Here is a 6,512-nt window from a genome sequence, read left to right as displayed (position 1 = left end):
CAATAGAACACATTGAATGTGTCTTTTTAGGACGTTTGTGTACATTTTCAACCAAATAAATTTCCACTGCCTTTTGAGCCTCTTTCAAATAAAGTTCTCGTCTTATTTTAAAATCTTCTTCAAACACCTTTAATTTTGGTATACTAAATTCGGAACATGATTCAAAGTGTTTTAAATTGCAGTTTTTTCCAAAACAACGGGAACAAAAGGGACAATAATAAGTTGTTTTGAACCCGTTATAAATCGTAATCGTTTTGTATTTATGCAAATTATTTTTTGCGTTTTGAATGCGCCGATTTTTTGAATCTCGTTTTTGTCTGGGTGTTTTGTCCATTTATTTATTCAGTTTAGTTTGGTTTGTTTTTTTTAATTTTAATGTATTTTTTACATTTAAGAAATCAGGAAAAATATTTTTTTTTGTTTGACATAATTTATATTTAATGATAAAAATGTTATAATTGTATCAATACAAATATTTTTTTTATGAATGAAGAAATGTATGTATTCACTCATATTTTTAAATACAACCAATAAAAAGTTTGAAAAAGAAAAAACATAATACAAGTAAAACAACCAAAATAGCGGGAAATTTTATACATGCAAAAACATCTTTTTTTCTGATCAAATTGATAAAAAATTGGTTTTTATTACTTTTTTTCGACTAAAAACCTAAACTCGCCCTTTAGCGGATAAATTTGGGGAGCCCTGTAACTGGTTTGTCCTTCATTTAAAAATATATTCTTGAATTTAAATTGTTTGTGGAATTAAAATCCAATTTAATTTAAATAACTTTCAATATAAAAAAACAATTTCGCATTTTACTTTACGAAAAATAGATGTGTATTATTTTGATTATGGACAAAAAGACTCTTTTAACTGGTATTGTTGATTTAAAAATATGTTTGAGTTCATTATCATTTCATTGTATTATAATTAATTAGTTATGTTATTATTAAGTAGACATTATTTAAAAATTGAAATGAATTTCTTAATTACTTTTGGCTGGAATTGTCACTACATATTGTTTTTATTAGTGTATATAATCTATAACATTTACTATAGTTATTTATAGTTTTTTTAAATTATACTTATAATACAATTTATTTAAACCATCAAATAGTAATTTGCATTTTATTTTTATTATTGTTTTAATAAAAATAAACAATAATTTATGAAAGTCACAATGATTTAATTCAATTGTTATTTAACTATAGTTTTATTTAACAATTATAATACTTAAACAATTAATTTATAATGTAATTATATTATACTAATATTTAACTATTGATATTTTTAATATAAATATAATAGAAAAAACCATATTTGTATATCTTTTTTAATTCTCTAATAAGTCTTTGCCAAAATATTACAAACATGAAAATTTGCCAAATAATTACATACCTCAATATCATTTACTATTTCTTTTAATTATTTTTAACCATTTGAAAACTATTTTACTATTAGAAAAATAACCATACATTATAATAATTATAATTATCAAAAATACTAAAGCAACTTAACACACAAAAAACGACACTTAACTTGGTAAAAAAAAGAGATATTTGTCAACATATCAAAATTTATCAATATAAAAAGTTTTATTAAACTACTTTTTGTTGATAATTACATTTAAACAAACATTATATACAATTGATTATTTTAAACTGTCGTTTTATCTTTTTTTATATTACAACACACAATTATTTACGACTATATTTCAATAACACCACATCACAAACTTAAAAAATTAAGTAGTCACCTATTGATTATCAATTATCAATAATTTAATAACAATAGTTAGTATAAAAGATATCACTGTTGATCACAATAATTACATTTAAAAACAGTACAATTAATAAAACGTAATATCTATTTAATGTGTAAACTTGTAACATCAAATTAGAACTTAAAATGATAACACCAAGATTTAAACAATATTACCATTTACAAAATTTTAAATACTGAATTTTGGTTCAAAACACGCGTACATAAGATATAATAACTTTTTTATTCGTCAAAAAGTTTAACACCATTATTTTTGTTAAAAACGTAACATAAAATAGTTTAATAAAATATTTCAAAGGTTGTCAAGAACAAGAGTTGAATTGTAACTTGTTAACTTCATAAGAAAACAATGTTTTCAATTATTCACATAACAAAGTTATCAACACAATTAAACGTTCAAATTAATTAACAATTATAAATAACAGATATAAATATTGTTAATACAAAAGTAATTGTTAAATATAATTTCCCATTGAATGATGACTGTTAATGACATTATTATTCTCAAATATTGGTTATTATTTTGTGTAATTTGTTAGACATTTTGTTAAAACAAAGAAAAATCAAATATAAACAATTGTTTAATAGTGTAACTAAGTTGATTTTCACAATTATTATCCAAAAGCTATTTGTTGATAACCACTTATAAGCGAGATATTATAAACAATTGTTTTTTTAACTATAGTTTTATTTTTTTTTTCAAATTATAACACATAACAACAAACACAATATTTCTATAACACCACAACTATTATGATAGAGTTAAATAAAATCATTTATTAAATAATTATTTTCAATAATTAAATAACTACACTTGGTGTATTATGTTTCATAGTTAATCACAATGTTTTGATTAAAAACAGCCTAAAAAATTAAAAGTGGTATATTTTAAGTAAGTAAACATGTAAAATCAAATTAAACTTTAAATGATAACACTAAGACTAAGACAACAATTTACAAAAATTTTGTGTTATGACTTAAGGCTCACATGTACATGCACATAAGATATTAAAATTGATTGTTTTAAAAGTCCAAGGTTTAAACACAACATCTGTTGTATATTTAAAGATGTTAATAATAAAATTATGAAATGTTGTTTTGATTGACAACAATCAATTAAACAATTAATTATCAAATAATACAGTTACAAAACAACTTACAATGTAAATCATCAAATACCCAAACAAACAAAGTCATAAAAGTGGTTTAATAAAAAATAACATATTTCAATTTCAATAATTCAAAATAAGTGTTTTTATGTTTTTTATTCATTATAAATTGTTCATTTTTTTGTTTCGGCATTTTACAAATATGGTAAAAATTTTTTTAAAAAAATTTTTGTTAATTCCCATAAAGTAGTCACAATTGAAAAAAAATATCAAATAATATATTATTTTATTATGTTTAAATTAAAATATATTTTTCTATACAGATAAGGGAATCGATATATCTAAATTAAGTTAACTAAAAAATATAATTTTTTCACTACAGTCGAATTAGGTCTACTTGTGATAGTATTTTTTATGAAAGTGATATGATTTTTATAAAATGTACAACATTTTTGATAAAAATGATGAATTAATTGAGAAGTGATAGTAATTTGTTTGAAAAATTATGAGTATTTTTTATAAAAGTGATAAATAATCGTAAAAAATGATGATTTATGGTAAAAATGATGGGAAATTATATCAAAAGTGATGGATTTTTCTCAGAAATAATACAATCTATAAGAAAGTGACCAATAATATTTTGAAAAAGTTTATGATTTTTAACACTTGTGACAGATTATTTTATAAATATAAACTGTATGCCAAAAGTCGGTACTTTACCAATTATTAGTGGAAACCCTTTTATAATAAATTCCCGTTTTTTAAAGTTTTTTTGTTGTTTTCATTTATAATTTCCATTTGAAAAAAAGAAAAAACAGTACCGACTTTTTAACCCTCAAAACCAATACAGTTATAAATTTCAATTAAAATTTCGGGATTTTAACAAAAAATTAGAACAAACTTGTCCGATTTTCTGAGACTGTTATTCAGTCTTTTTCACTGTTGAGATTCTCAAAAAATCGGCATTTTTGCCTTTTGGTAATGGACGAGTAGTTTGAATGGGTGAGATAACCGTATTTTACCTCTCACATTACGACTCTCCCCCACTTCAAAATACACAATAAATCGTTCTAACTTGTTGTTATTTTATGGTTGTCTCTTTAAAAAAAACAAACTTTGAAACACTACACATATTAAATGGTTATTTTTATTTTCAATAATCTTTTCTTTGTGTTGTAAGTGTTAATGAAATTGAAAGATTTTTATTATTTGTTGGATCATTAACATTTTCTTTTGAAAAGAGAAAAAGTCGGTTTTACTCACGGCAAAAACAACCATATGGTCAAGCAAAATTTTTGAAGAAGTAAGTTATTTGATATTTTCCTTGTTATTTTTTATTTAATTTTTTAGCTTGGTCTAAATTCAAGGTTCAGTCAAGTTTGTTTTTTAAAAAATAAGAGGGAAAAAAATAAGCAAAAAAACGATGTCAAACAAAATGAAAAATATTTGGAATCATTTACTTCAAAAAGTCGGGTCCTTTCGGTACCGACTTTTGAAAAACAGTTTATAAATGTCGTTAATTACGGAAACTTCCCGTTATTTTAAACAAAAAATAAAATAAACACAATCATTCATAAAAAATTTCTTTCATTAACATAAGACCACACTACATTTATACAATTTTCCATTAAGGCTATTACATTAGTAAGTTAAATATTCACAAAACCATTTCAAAAGCAAAATTTACCCAGACCATACACCGATTTGAAATTTGCTACCAATTTCTGAATTATTTAAAAGTTATTTTAAGTGTTAACCTTAATACCAACTTTGGTACTTTAGAATTCCAGTTCAACAGTATCTCTATATATTCGAAATAATTTAATTAATTCAAACTTATCAGAAAGCAATACTCTATTGTATGATCTTTTGACTTGTGTAATATTTGTTACATTCTTTTTTGGTCATCCTCTTTTTCTTCTTTCAGATTGTGGTGGTATAAAAGGAATAATACGCCGTGATTCCACAACTTCAACTTGTAGAAGTTGTGGAGAGTTTTCTATATAATCGCTTCGAACAATTGGATCTCTTGCATCAAGATATGTAAGTGAACGAGACATTTGATTATTATTTAAATCAAAGTTGTTTTTGTAGTTCAAATAACTTAAAGAAAAAACAATGTAAACACATCTTTTGTAATATTTTATGTTTATTTGTGTTTATTTTATTTTTTGTTTAAAATAACGGGAAGTTTCCGTAATTAACGACATTTATATATTTATAAAATAATCTGTCACAAGTGTTAAAAATCATAAACTTTTTCAAAATATTATTGGTCACTTTCTTATAGATTGCATTATTTCTGAGAAAAATCCATCACTTTTGATATAATTTCCCATCATTTTTACCATAAATCATCATTTTTTACGATTATTTATCACTTTTATAAAAAATACTCATAATTTTTCAAACAAATTACTATCACTTCTCAATTAATTCATCATTTTTATCAAAAATGTTGTACATTTTATAAAAATCATATCACTTTCATAAAAAATACTATCACAAGTAGACCTAATTCGACTGTACAATTATAATTTGGCAAATTTTTATTTTTCTCAAAATTAGTGTAGTCGAAACCGATTCCGGAATCGGCTTTTCTTGAAACATTTGGGAAATATTTTTGATTCCCGAATCAGAAGTTTCAGGAATCAATAAAAAATATTTGGGGAATTATATTTTTTTTATCAAATTCCCGAACCGATTCCGGAATCAAAAAATATTCGGGAATATTTTTAACCTCGGTTCGGGAACATCCTGATTCCCAAACTTAAAATTGGTGTGTTCCCGAACCAATAAGTTCCCGAACACACAAGTTCCCGAACTTCATAAAAAAAATATTCCCAAACTTTTGATTCCAAAACACGACGGTTCCCGAACCGATTCTGGAATCACCAGTATTATATTAAAAATTTATTAATAAGCAAACTTAAAAAAATAACAACTTTGTTTTAATATTAAAATTGATAGATTTGTATAATAATATCTTTGTAAGTGTTTTATCCATTTGTATCACTATTCAACAAGAAATCAATTTTTATATTATATTGGATATAAGTATGTAAGTTTTAATTCTGTGTTAAAATTGTTCATTGCAATAATAATTATTTTTTGATTTAATTTATAATCAGTGTTATTACATGTATTTACATTACAAAAAAACATGTTGTATTATTGTTGTTTATTTTAATGAGAATTTAGTATTTACAAAGTAACATTTTAATCAAATGCTGTAATACCATTATAAAAAGTTTTTTTAAATAAAGTTTTTTACAATTCTTAAGAGAAAGGATGGACATGGGGACGAAGGACGGGAATATAGGCCGAAGGACGTCCTTTGTGGTTTAGGGATGTCCTCCCGCTATAAAGGGCGTCCTTTATGTGTATATGGTGTCCTTTCTATTATTTTCGTGTCCGCGGCATTTTTTATTCATTATCGAAACTATATAACGAAGTATATTTTTATTATAAATATACAATCAAAAAATATAATTATTTCCAAAAATAAATTAATTCAAAGACAAAAACTATTTAAAAAGTAATTTTATTATATATTATTGGTTTATAATAATTTATCATTTTTTTTTCATTTTACCATTGAGTTTTCTTTGAAAAACT

Source organism: Entamoeba invadens (genome assembly GCF_000330505.1).
Source record: "Entamoeba invadens IP1 unplaced genomic scaffold scaff_1105074726713, whole genome shotgun sequence".
Taxonomy (NCBI): Eukaryota; Evosea; order Mastigamoebida; family Endamoebidae; genus Entamoeba; species Entamoeba invadens.
This window is presented reverse-complemented; position numbering follows the sequence as displayed.